Source organism: Brachyhypopomus gauderio, chromosome 5 (genome assembly GCF_052324685.1).
Source record: "Brachyhypopomus gauderio isolate BG-103 chromosome 5, BGAUD_0.2, whole genome shotgun sequence".
In the NCBI taxonomy this organism is placed as follows: Eukaryota; Metazoa; Chordata; class Actinopteri; order Gymnotiformes; family Hypopomidae; genus Brachyhypopomus; species Brachyhypopomus gauderio.
This window is the reverse complement of record NC_135215.1, coordinates 26365973-26380136: the sequence shown is the minus strand read 5'-3', so window position 1 is coordinate 26380136 and position 14164 is coordinate 26365973. Positions and strand designations below refer to the sequence as shown.

Genomic DNA, 14164 nt, shown 5'->3' with positions numbered 1-14164 from the left:
GGGAGAAGACAATACAAGCGGTATGGAAAACAATGCCTAATAAACACATTATTAATAAAATACACATGTTTTTAGTATGAAGACTAGCAAAATAATGCCAGATGTAGTTTGTTTTAGCACAGTCTTTTGTATTTAAAATATTGTTTCCAGCTTTATTTTAAGCATGCTTTCCTGAATTACTATTTAACAGGGTAGAAGAGAGGGTGGAGAGAGCTGAACTGAACTGATCAGGACTGGACTGATCTAAAGAAAGAACAGGTTAGGAGAAGAAAGACTTTGCAAAAACATACAGGATACATAATAAGTAATTCTTAAAGAGTATTAATTGTGTAGACCCCGTAGCACTAATAAATATTAATATTTCTTTCAATAATTTGTTTCAGTGTGTCATAAAAGGTAAAAGAACAATTTAGAAACAAGTGAATTGTTTACATTATTACACCGTTGCATGAAATCCATTGTTGACATACTGTTTTTCATACTGTATTGAGGACTGGATGTACTGATGGAATATACCTGGTCCATGTCCTTTAGTAAAAGCTCACTACCTTTAGGTCACCAACAGTCATTCTGCAGTATTTGTGCACCCTTTGTTAAATTTGAAATCTGCTGAATAAAAAAAATATAACTCCATATTATAGTATTAAACATTATATATCAGGGTATGTATTGTAAAAAAAAAAAAAAGAATATATATATATAATTGGGCTGAGCCCCGGATCTTTACATACCCAGGCAACGCCCCTGGTTGTGTCCATGTCAAACTGAGACGAAGGAAGCAAGGGGCTAGTTGAGGCTAGTAAGTGAGGTGACCCCCTGACCTGTGAGTGAGGTGACCCCCTGACCTCTGAGTGAGGTGACCCCCTGACCTCTGAGTGAGGTGACCCCCTGACCTGTCTGTGAGTGAGGTGACCCCCTGACCTGTGAGTGAGGTGACCCCCTGACCTGTCTGTGAGTGAGGTGACCCCCTGACCTGTCTGTGAGTGAGGTGACCCCCTGACCTGTCTGTGAGTGAGGTGACCCCCTGGTCTGTGAGTGAGGTGACCTCTGGTCTGTGAGTGAGGTGACCTCTGGTCTGTGAGTGAGGTGACCCCCTGACCTGTCTGTGAGTGAGGTGACCCCTGGTCTGTGAGTGAGGTGACCCCTGCAGATATTCAGGTGGTGTGCTGAAGATATTCAAATAGCAGTGTTTGCAGATTCTCCCTTCTGCAGACATATTGCATGCATGTTAACCACACAGAGTTAACTCCACTAATAAAATGGCATTTGAATTTAAAAATATTTTAAAGGATGTGAGCTAACTGCATTGGATCATGTCACTCTTAATGAGCTTAACGATCAGAGCTTTACGATCAACATGGCTGAAGGCCTAGATAGGCAACAAACACTTCATTTAAAGTTGCTCCTCTAGTGGCCTATTGGGTCTGCTGCTTTTCTGTAGTATATAATGGTGTGATTGAATGGATCTGTGTTAGTGTCCCCCTGGTGAGAACCTCCACTAGACAGTAGTGGCTCTATACATAACGTTTTGTTTCATGTTTGGTCTTGTTTTGCACATGTTTTCTGTTTTGGTGTTTTAACACCATCTTCCCTGCCCCTCCCTCCTGGTGGTGAATGAAGCACAACACACACAACCTGGGGTTGTTATGCTATTCCTGTATGTTCCTCTCTTTCTAAGCCTTTTATGATTCTTTGATGGTTTGTCATTATTTGTAACATTTGCTTTCTTTCTGTCCTTTTCAAGTACTTTTACGCTCTTTACCGTTGGAGACTTTCTTCTTTTTTTCGTGCACATCCTACCTCAGGACAGGATTCAGCATATAAACCCAAAGTGGAAGATCTGAAGTGAACACGACAGTGTTGCAGCGCTGAATGTAACATGTTTTACCAAGGCCAGCCTCTATGTAGGCCAGTGTGCCCCAGGTGTATGTCAATGGAGGGGGTGGTGTCTTATTGGAGGTCTGGGAATAGAGTGAGGCAAGTCATTAAGACAGGGGGTGCACATCTGGACATGGACTGGGCAAAACCCATATAAGTGTCTCATAGGACACACACACACACACACACACACACACACACACACACACACACACACACACACACACACACACACACACACACACACGCTTGAGCAGCTAGCAAGCAGGGCACATCTGAAAGCTGACTTGCTTATGAAAGTCAGTTAGGAGTTGGCTACATGCCCTATCATTTCGCTCATTACAAGCAAGTAACATGGGGCAAAATAAAGGAGCACTCAGCTGGGTGAGATGAGAGCTGAGGTCGTGTGCAGGTGAAGTGAGTGGGGACTGTACCATTGAGGAGTCCAGCGAGATGCTGAGAGTCTCTCACAGACTCTCATGGAAACTACCAGAAGGGTCGTTGCCTACTCCAGCACTGTCACGGTTCCCACGGCAGCGAATAGGGGCCGGCCTCCACTAATTAGAGCCCCCATTAAATGCAATCGGAAGATGAAGTGTAATTAGGTGATTAAGACCCGTGGTGAGAGGAACAGCTTACCTTCTGCTCTCGCCCTGCCATCTTTTTGCGACTTTCTTCGATTTGTTTTCTCCATTTTTTTGCCTTTTGCCTCTTAATCTTTATTTCAAAATGTTTCTCAAAATGTTATTGTTTTACTTCCCCCCCTCCCGCTGTAGGCTATAATCCACAAAGTGGCAGTGTCACTCTAACAAAGAAAAATCACTAGCCTAATATTGACAAATTAGAACGTAACCTCGGTAAACAAAGTGGTGTGCTGCAGAATGAGCCATGTACTGTCACTACTCACTGCTTCCCTATTAACATTACAAAGAACGGAGCCGATCACCAGGCACCTTTTTGGGGAATCAGGCTTTGATATTTATTTCAGCTTTTTTGCGTGATTATATGTGTGTGCGTTTTATTTTATTTAGTGTCTTTTGTGTTTGTTTTATTAAGCATCTATTGAAATGATTTTTATTAATTGTTTTTCTGACTGTGTGCATGTGTACGTATCTGTGTGTATGTGTACGTATCTGTGTATATGTGTATGTATCTGTGTGTATGTGTACGTTTTTGAGATTGTGTAGGCGCGTTTACATGTTCAGTTGTGCATGTTGGGTGTGTTGTATGTAGTTTGTCCTCCGTAGCATTAGAATATACAACACTTAATATCCTCGTTTGGTAACATGAAACACAGATACAGATACAGATCAAGGCACTTTCTTTAATTGAGTTTCGAACTTCACCACAAAAGGAAAAGTGCCAAGTGTTTTACCAGTTGGGGGTACTTTGAGCATGCCGGGGTAATAGTGCCAACTCTGACTCCACAGGTTTTAAAGGAGTGTTTTGACTGTGGTAAAACAGGAGCTGATTGGCATGTCGATGCCATACCTCTGTGATCCTAACATCCACAGTGTATGAAACTGGTCCACTCTGAGTCGACGCCAGTACTGGTGCTCCGTCTCGCTCTCCTCCATAATCATAGGCCAGTCCTGCACCTCCAACTTTAAACTGCCTGCATTTAAATCTTGTGGCTCAGTGGAGAGTCTGATGGCTGTGTGTGTGATTCACAGTAGACATCATGCTGGGCTTCACAGCATCCAGCCGACTATATAATTGACGGCCCAGAGAAGGCATGGACGGAGCCTTTTTTGTTTTAGTTTGAGAAGCACACAGCCAACACAAATGTGTCTGGCCTTTGTTGAGCACTGGTTGATCCTTTGGAGTATTTAAGTACACGCTAAAGAGTTTGCACAAATCTTTCAGCCCGTCCATTGGCGACCAGATGATAAAGGGCTGAACAAATATACTTAACATGGTTAGCCTTCAAGAAAGCAGCAAATTCTTATGCAGTGAATTTGGTTCCATTATCTCTGACATGGACCTTGGATATTCCATAGGCTGACAACCTTGTCAAATGCACAAACGGTCATGTCTGTGGTGTATTTGGTCATGGACTCCATTATCTGTACTGTAGGCAGAGTGTCGAGTGTCAATTGCAGCTATGTACTTGTGACCATTAGTTGGCTCCGTGAAACAGACCCATGAATGGAGAAGGACAATGACATGACGTGGCATCTTCTCAGTTTGTCGGCAACTCTGCCTGTTGCTTAATGATGCCATCGAGACCAGTGCCACTATGTAAATCCACAAGCAATGCCTTTGATACCCACCACTTCTTCATGGGCAGCGTGCTGCTGTTAAAAGACCCTTGGACGCATTCTAGGTGGAAAAATAACTCCCATTCCCCACAGTATGCATGCCTGCCACATACCCCACGTCCAAGGCACTGACCTCTGTCCAGTCCACTTTGTGTTTGCGTCCCACTCACAAAAGATTGTCGAGTGATATCACCAATGGTGTGCTGGGCTGCTTTTCTCTACTTGATTTTTCAGATGTGCACTGAGATGAGTAAAGCCTACCTTGGCACGTGTGCTGCTACTATAGATGAAACCCCTTTGTGTGCGCAAAACATTGTGGTCATGTGGCAATGTCCAGTGTGGAACATGAACATCCAACCACACAGATATTGGTAGAATTTTCTTACACCAAAGATAATGGCTGAGGCCTCCCACTCAATTTGCACACAGTTTTGTTCTGCCTTGGTGAGTGTCCTTGAAGCAAATGCTATTAGCCTCTCAACACATGAGAGATGACCACACCGACACCATATGGTGATGCATCACATGCTAATTGAATGCTGTTTTGAGGATCATAGTGTGTCAACACATTGTGGGACACAAGCTGTGCTCTTTTGCTCTCCGAAACGCTGATTCACATCCTGCAGACCAATCACAATGCGGTTCCATACACAAGAGGGCATGTAACAGATTTAGGATGGTCACCAGGTTGGTATGAATTGCCCATAAAAATTGATCCGACACAGGAAAACGATCAGCTGGCTAGGGCTGAGTCGGACTGGGATCTCAGTGATTGCTTGCACATTCTCCGGAGATGTCTGCAAACTTGCCACACTACTTTCGTGACCCAAGTAGTCCCAAGGTCATTTTGAAAACGTTCAGGCCGGTCAAGGACTACATTCAAGTGTTTTAGGTGTTGAGCATCTGTTTGCCTGGTCACCACAATATTGTCCAGGTGGAAAGATGGAAGATGCAGAGGAAATACCAACCCAGAGAAACTGTAACAAAAAAGGCCTTTTTGTACGGCAATCGTGAGCAACTAATGCAGTCATCAACCTGTATTTGCAAATAGGCATGGGACAAATCTATCTTTGCTGAAACATTTTAAGTGGCCACAGATGCACACCTCTGCATTATGTTTCATCTGGGACTATTGGAGTAACCCAGTCACTATACTGTACTGGACACATCACTCTAGATTCAGTGAGATGGGCAATTTCAGCTTCAGACTTTGGATGAAAGGCATGAGGCAGAACTTGGTGTTCTGGCCATGCTGCAGTAATAGAGTAATGGAGTAATAGAGAGAGTTTCCTTGAAGAAACTGCATCATGTTCCTGTAACACGTTCTAATGTGATCAACTGTATTGTCATTAGCTCTTTCCAGTTTAATCTGATTTGGTGCAACCACTTTCTGCCAAACAATGTTGGATATTTACCATTTAATACGTACAGTCTGTTTGACCAATTTTACTTCTACATCAATGACCCGTTATGGACATAATACGTCCCCATTGTACATTCTCTGGGCAGTGTCCATTGAATACAGAGGTAAGTGGTTTAGTATTGATTCATATTTTTATGTTGAAATAAGAGAGACTGCTGCGGCCGTGTCGAGCTCCATTTCTAAAGAAATGTCCTCAGTACCATTGATGTACAGTGATGCTGGTTTTCTCCTGCATGGGAACGCAGAAGGAGATCAGAGTCTGTGTCATCGGTGGATATTTTTCCTGCATTAACATGTTTCGCAAGCTTATTTTTCAGTCTTTTTTCCCCAGTTTGGTTTCAGAGACTGTGGCACTCCACATTTTGATGCTAGTCATCTTAGCTCTGCAAAAATCAAACATGTGCCCCCCCTCCACAGGAAGTGCAACTGTTCTCCTCGTAACCTCCTCCCCATGATGGGATTTGCCACATCATTTGCATTTATCTGGAGCCTCATTTGATGACAGCGACGACATTTACCTTCAGTGATCTGCTGAGCTGTTGTGACTCATGTGTCACTGACTCCATTAGTTAACAGATGCTTTCACATGGGCTCACTTTATGGATGACACACGAGTTTGCCGGGAACTGCATCTCCCAAAATGGGTGCCAAACTCAGGTGCTATGGCAACATTTTACAAACTGCTAAGAACTGAGCTATCAACCACCACGAAGTGGTTAAATTGTTCAGTATACGTTGCTCCATATTTTTGCCAAGGTTTCAATGTGGCTGATGGTAGCTGCCATGTTATGCAGCTACCTTATAAAGGCAGAAAAGACGAGAGAGATGGGCATACGAATAGATGCAAACTAGCTTGATTCCATTAGCATTAAAACATTCAACACTTGAAATGTTAAACATGTATATTAAATAGCGTGACCACCACACATTTGAGCACTTGTACTGTTTCCCACTTCAGAACGGAAGTAACAGTGCCACCTACAGGTTAAGACATGACAGCGATCAACCATCAGTATAGCCGATAAATAACACTGTATTTAGCCACGGGCAGTGGTCCATACACTTTTATGTGTGTTTGCATGTGTTTGTGTGCGACTCATCTGGGCTCCATGTGTTTTAACGTCTGTCAGATTGCATAATCACTTCTTTAAAAATGAGTACAGCAGCACAAGCAGAAAGGGGAAAAAGTGCAAAAACTGGAAGAATCTGAAACACAAGCAGAAAAAGGGCTGAAATTTGCTGAAATAATCCACCTTAGAAAGAGCACAGAGCAGCACCCATTAGAGCAGCCAGATGTGAAAGCGTCAAGTGAAACATCACAAATGCTTTTCCTCCCCATAATGAGAAAGCTGTTCATCGCACACAAACACCCCCTCCACACACACACACACACACACACATACACTCACACACATACACTCACACACACACATACACACACACACGCATGCACACACACGCACACATGCATGTGCGCCATACGCACACACATGCATGTGCGCCATACGCACACACATGCATGTGCGCCATACGCACACACATGCATATGCGCTATACGCACACACATGCATATGCGCTATACGCACACACATGCATGCATGCAATGAGTATACACACACGCACGCACACACACAAATGCTGCAGTCTGGAGAAGAGGCAATCTCCACACAAGCATTAGCCTTGTTAGTGTGTTAGCTTTGTAATTCTGTTGGACCTAAGCAGTGTCTCTGTATTCTTTCGAGAATATGGCCCAGATTCCTTTGGTTTGTCTGTGTAGCATGCTTTGTTGAAATTGTGAATTGAGACAGAGTTTCTCAGTGTATTTTTTATCTCTAGGGATGGTAAAAAAAAAGTATGTAAAACTGCATAAAACTGTAATACTGTACTGCAGTAGGACTTCATGGAAAAAACGAAATGCAATTATATAGACTGGTACAGTGGTGACTATAGAGCAGGGATGTCAAAGTCAAATACACCGAGGGCCAAAAAACCAAATTTGCTACAAGCCGAGGGCCGGACTGGTTCAATGTTTATTAAAACATATTGAAATGATTGCACATAGCCTATTGAACCAAGACCCAACACAGTGTATACTATTTAATGCTTAAATGAATAAAGCAATATTTTCTTATGGATCTGTCAGTAATTTCAAGTGAAAACATTTTTCAACAAGCAAACAGATAAAAACAAACTTCCTTCAAATAAAACATGTCCTGTACATTAAATTAATAAAGTAATAAAGGTTTGAAAAGGGCTGGAATTTAGGCTAAAGTACTTGAAAATGCTTAAAATTGTAACGACTTCGTTTCACAACAAATGTATTACGTTAACAAATACGAGCCTCTTGTAATTCCAGGACAAAACATGAGAGAACGTGAAGACGTTAAGATTGGGCGTTTTGAAAATAAACAACCATTAAATAATGTGAATAAAAAAGCGAATGATTTCGAATCATTTCGACTATATGTATAAATATCTAACTTAATTAAGTTAGATATTTAGCCCCCCCCCCCCCAGTCCACACCAATAGCCCCACCCCCATCTCAGTGTATATCCTCTATAACCCCACCCCCATCCCAGTGTATATCCTCTATAACCCCACCCCCATCCCAGTGTATATCCTCTATAACCCCACCCCCATCTCAGTGTATATCCTCTATAACCCCACCCCCATCTCAGTGTATATCCTCTATAACCTCACCCCCATCCCAGTGTATATCCTCTATAACCCCACCCCCATCTCAGTGTATATCCTCTATAACCCCACCCCATCCCAGTGTATATCCTCTATAACCCCACCCCTATCTCAGTGTATATCCTCTATAACCTCACCCCCATCTCAGTGTATATCCTCTATAACCCCACCCCCATCCCAGTGTATATCCTCTATAACCTCACCCCCATCTCAGTGTATATCCTCTATAACCCCACCCCCATCCCAGTGTATATCCTCTATAACCCCACCCCTATCTCAGTGTATATCCTCTATAACCTCACCCCCATCTCATTGTATATCCTCTATAACCCCACCCCCATCTCAGTGTATATCCTCTATAACCTCACCCCCATCCCAGTGTATATCCTCTATAACCCCACCCCCATCCCAGTGTATATTCTGAAAAGGAAATAATTGGAGGATGGAGTAGTGTAACAGTTAGGCTGTTCATAGGGGCAGCATCTGTTGGGGAGGGTGTGTGTGTGTGTGTGTGTGTGTGTGTGTGTGTGTGTGTGTAGTTTGGGGGGGGGGGGTAGAGGAGCAGAGGAAGAGTGAAGATGAGATGCAGCAGTGAGCTGCTGAGAAGTGGCTGTTGTTACAATTTCTGACCTGAGAGGGGCAGCAGAGACACAGCTCTCCTACTACCACCATTTTAATGAGAGAAACTTCAGGTAGAAAACACACACATGTGCACACACACACACCCATACACACACACAGAGAAACCTGAATAGCTGAAAACTGGGTTTACAATGACAGCAAGAAAGGGAGAGAGACTGAGAAGGCCGTGATTGGAAGCATCTGAGTGAAGGGGAGACAGTCATAACACACATTCCACTGCGGAGTTCACAAAAACCAGGAACGCAGTCACGGCAGCACAGAGTGGGAGATGCAGCCTGCTGCTACTCACACAGAGGAAACATCCAGAAAAAAAGGACTGAGGATCATTTTCTGGTTCTCAGAAAGAGAAGATGGGAAACAGTCCCTCTGCGTTCTCTCTCAGTCACATATCTGATGACTCTCCCATACAGGCTCACTCCAAACCATGACGGTTCAGCTTCCACTGACTGCATTAGGCTTTAGTTACCAAGCACCTTTAATGTTGGCCATCTGCAGTTTGCACAGTCAATTACTGTCCATTATTATTTTTAGCACTGACTGGATTTTGTTGTGAATCATTTAGCACACATGAGCTGTACACGTATGTTCTCTGAGATGTGACTAGTGATCTGGAAATCCTAACAATGAGGTTTTGACTGCCTGACATTCACTTGCACTAGTCACAGATGGTCCAGTGCAGTCTAGACATCACGGATTAAAACCGTCGTCCTGTGAAGTGAATTATTTCTATGCACATGCTTATATATTCACGAACCTTCGCACCGTGACAGTACCACTGACATCCGTAAAAGGTCTTTGAGGTTTGGATCCTTGCAAGAAGGTCTCCGGGGAAGGGACATGCGAGAGACAATCAGGTCTCATGACCCATTACCATACACAGATGTGTTTACATTTATGCAAAAGTGTGTTTGTGTGTGTGAATGTGTAATTTGTTCTGATGTATCATGGGGCTTCATTGCCTTTTGCAGGTATCTCCCTGCAGACTGGTCATCCATGCACACACACACACACACATACACACACACCACACCACACACACATACACACACACACACACACACACACACACACACACACACACACACACACACACACACACAGTCTCATTCTTTATGCCCTACAGAGAGGAACAGTTGTGCTCCTGTCAGTGCCTGCAAATTGAGTTTTGATTGTATTCATAACTGAGAGTAGCATCGTGTCATGGTCAAACACAGGAGTGATCATCCCATTATCTGTTGAGCTCTTAAATGGATCATTATTTTGTCTCTTCCAAGAAATACCAGATATAGTGCAATATAAATCTTTGGGAAGCCACTATTATTCCCTATCCTCAAGCTCTTCTGCAGCAAAGAAAAACTTCATAGAGTCAATGCAGGGAAGCCGACAACCGTCATGAACTTCTGAAAGAATATGATCAGTTAAAAGTATGTTCTGTCGGGTCCCTATATTTCATTGCTGTAATCCACTAGCAAATGCTTCTGACACCTGACAAAGTTTACAGTCTGAACTCACTGCTACCCACAGTGAAATCCAATATTATTGGAACATAAACTTTCATTCTGTATGGAGGCGTTTTGGTTTTACCTCTGACCTCAGCTTGTCTCGGCATCACCATCACCAAACCAACGTAGAATGCCCACCTGGCTCAGTTGAACCGAAGTCTGTGAGATTCCATAATTCCACATAATGTAGACCTAATTGGGACCGTGATCAGGTTGGGGCGGGGTTGACAGTCTGGGATTAAAGACTGTGGCAGAGACTGAGCTGCACACTGGGCCCGCCACTGATATTTACGCTGCTGCAAGGGTCAAGGCAGACAGGCCTGCGGCAGCCACAGGGGCCTCGCTGGCAGCGGTCGGCAGGCCTGAGCCGGTCAGAGAAGCAGCAGGCATGGCGTCGGAGCCGGGAAGCGCGTCTCCCCCAGCTGGTGTGCTAATGGAAGCGGAGCTGCCAGATGGAGCGAGGGTGGTGTAAATTGATTCCTTGCATTCGTCTTCATTAAGGGTGCCAGGCTCCCAGGCCCGAGCGCCTGAGTGTGCCGGGTTTTCCGTGGGAAAAAAAAGAAGAAGTTGTGAGGGAACAGACACAGATTAGTATGGGTGCTCAGAGCCTGTGTCGTCCATCAGACCAAAAGGCACCAAAAAGCTTTAGGAGGGCTGAAGAGGTATGCTGTGTCTGTGAATCAATTTCAGCTGTTTGGGTTTGTTACACTTTTTGATCTGTGTGTGTGTATGTGTGACTGAGAGAAACCGAGAGAGACATTAAGAGACACAGAGAGAGAGAGAGACAGATTGAGAGAAGAAAGAGAGGAATTTGGGGCCATGCATCCCAATTTGCAGGAGAGCGAGGTTGACATGGAGGCAGCTAGCTGGTGGGCTCACAGCCCAAGTCCAAGTAGCATGGAGGGCGGTGGTCACGAGGCCTTCTCATGACCACCTCCCTTTCACATACACTCAGCCATGCAACCTGTACTGCGTCTCCGCCCCATCTGACACGGGTCATGCACTCTCCCCACCAATCCTCACCCCTGTCCAGCCTGTCGGAGTCCTTGGCAAGAACAAGTGTTGGTTTCTCCCACTACTCACTGCCTCCCCCCCCCCCCCCCCCCCCCCCCCTCACTTCTCCTCTTTGATGGCGGCACCCACATTCAGCTCACGCCACCCTGTCGCTCAGTGAGGAACAGTCTCAGAAAATGAGCATTAGCAAAAGGGCCCGTGCTTAGGCTTGGCCGCGGGGAAGAGAGCAGACGCAGTCATCAACCACCAACCACATCCATTTGCCGGCAGCTCAAAGCTCTTCCACCGAGATTAAAATAAATTTATAAATAAAAGCCGCGAGCAAATAAATAAATACAGTGCCGTGTTTTCGCTTGCGGTGCATCCTAATAGGGCATTTGTTGTTGCAGATAAGGGGCTTGATGGAGGATCATGACATCAAACGCTTTCTGCAGGGGCCTCTGGAGTCTGGGTGGAAGCTCGCCGGGTCGACGGTGAGTGGAATACCCGTCTGCTGCCTCTCTCTGCACTACCTGGATTACGCCCTGTGATGAGAGCCCCCCACGGCAAAGCCCTTCCTCCATCCTGTGACAGGATGGAAGCAAGAGGGTCAAATTCTGCCCCCCTCTCTCTCTCTCTCTCTCTCTCTCTCTCTCTCTCTCTGCTGCCTGTCTCTCTCTCTCTCTCTCTCTCTCTCTCTCTCTCTCCTCCTCTCTCCTCTCTCCTCTCTCTCTCTCTCTCTCTCTCTCTCCTCTCTCTGCTGCCTCTCTCTCTCTCTCTCTCTCTCCTCTCTCTGCTGCCTGTCTCTCTCTCTCTCTCTCTCTCTCTCTCTCTTTCCTCCACTTATTTGGCTTTCTTTCTCTCTCTCCTCTCTTTCTTCCCCTCTGCTGCGGGGACCTTAAGGAGATTACAGTGTGTTATTGCGCTGGAGGCTCGCCTGGCTCTCAAATCCCTGGAGAGCTCTCGACTGTCGCTCCAAATATAGCGCGTGTTTATGATTCAGTCACCACTGTATGGTAGCAGGTGCCCTACTGCCAGTGTTCCTTTATTCTCTTTCTCCCTCTCTCTATCTCTCTCTCTCTCTACAAATGTGCATTGATTTTATATACAGTATATACATGCATATGTTAATGTTACTGTATGTGTATATATATATATGTGTGTGTGTATATACTGTATATATACTGTATACATATTGTAATAATATATATATATGTGTGTGTATATACTGTATATATACTGTATACATATTGTAATAATAATCTATAGAATAATTTTCCTTTTCCTAGTTTCTGCATCTATTACATACTTCTGTACATACCTGTCCTTTGGAATATTGGCAGTAAGCTAAACTAAGCTAACTGCTTTTTCACACATATTTCCAAAATAGAGTTTCATTGTCGCTTCAATGTCTCTTCTGCAAGTACTGTGGAATTTTTAGTATCTTCTCCATATCAATCATCTCTGTTCCAGTGTGAAGACACTTGGTGCCAATTTGCTCATTGCCCTGCAGAGATCTTATTGAGGCCCGGCATTAGTCTGAATTGGAGCCAATTTTTTGAAAACACTCAGAAGTCACAAAGAAGGAGAGAGCGGGAGCAGAGGTGCGACTGATCTCAGCCGACACGGTGACCGACTCCTTTCTTCTCACTGAATTTGTCTGGGAGACATGATATAGTGATGCTGTGGTGTCTGGCTCAGCCTCCCTCCCTCCCTCTCTCCCGGCCTCTCTCCATATCTCCCCTCCCTCTCTCCTTTTGTCCCTCTCTTGCTCTCCATCTCTTTCTTCTTCTCCCTCTCCCCCTGCTTTTCCTGCTCTCTATGCCTCTCACATAGACACCAAAGCGGTCCCGGAGGCAGAGGAAGGTACTGTAACTTACACTCAGCCATATAGGCATCCCAGTTCATCTGGGCAGGAGAGAGAGACTGAGAGGGAGAGAGAGACAGAGACAAAGACAGAGAGCGAAAGAGGGAGAGAGGGAGAGAGGGGGAAATAAAGCTTTCTTTAGAGTGCTCTTTGGCTTTGAACTCTTAGTGATGGGAGCAGGGGGGCCGTGCTCGTTGCCAACCCTTAATGGTCACCTTAACAACCGCAGAGGGCAGATGGAGCACATCACACAGGAGCAGACAGATGGGTGGACGTCCTGGCAGATGCACACTCGAGAGAGTGAAGGCAGTGTGATTTACACACACACAAACCGGGGGAAAAAAAGATGGGGGGGGGGTATTGATCGAGTGTCTGCAGTGCAAACTCATGATTAGGTGTGCATAAAGTGAAAGGGTCGTGAAACAAAAGCACTCCATGAGGGTGTGCGGTTCAAGAGGTGGGCAAACATATTAATGCTGGGGTAATGGACGACCGATGTCATCCAAACGTGGTGGACCCAGCCTGCTGAGGACAGCTTTCACCGTTCACTGTACATGAAGAATGATAACGTCAAGGCACATAGCCATATTCAACAATGCATATTCAGCAACATTGCTCAACTCAGCTCTGTTTATAGAATAAAGAATAGAAAGTGAGATTTGATTGATTCCATAACTGGAGCACATACCAGAGTCTTTGCTTACTCATAATTACTTTCAGAAAGAGGTCTTCATTTCCAGCTGTATTTTACTTAACACTCATCTTCCGTTCATGTCAGTAGCCCTGTGGTTTCATACACACCAGTCAATGCCTGTGCCGACATTTCCAATATTCCAGCATTTTATATTCTATCAGTATAAATATGGACTTTCAGAAATATTGAAATTATGTTCAGCCAGCCTA

The 14164-nt window shown here is 44.7% G+C and overlaps 1 long non-coding RNA gene across 2 annotated transcripts; it reads left to right on the top strand.

Annotated features, from left to right (window-relative positions):
- Nucleotides 1-213: 213 nt before the first annotated feature.
- On the top strand, nt 214-13530 carry LOC143513889 (uncharacterized). 2 transcript variants are annotated; one of them, XR_013130711.1, is made up of 4 exons: nt 214-258; nt 11805-11888; nt 12868-13022; nt 13231-13250. It is a non-coding gene; the product is annotated as an uncharacterized LOC143513889 (long non-coding RNA). The 2 variants fall into 2 exon arrangements; XR_013130710.1 differs by having other exon boundaries at nt 12868-13530.
- Nucleotides 13531-14164: the final 634 nt, after the last annotated feature.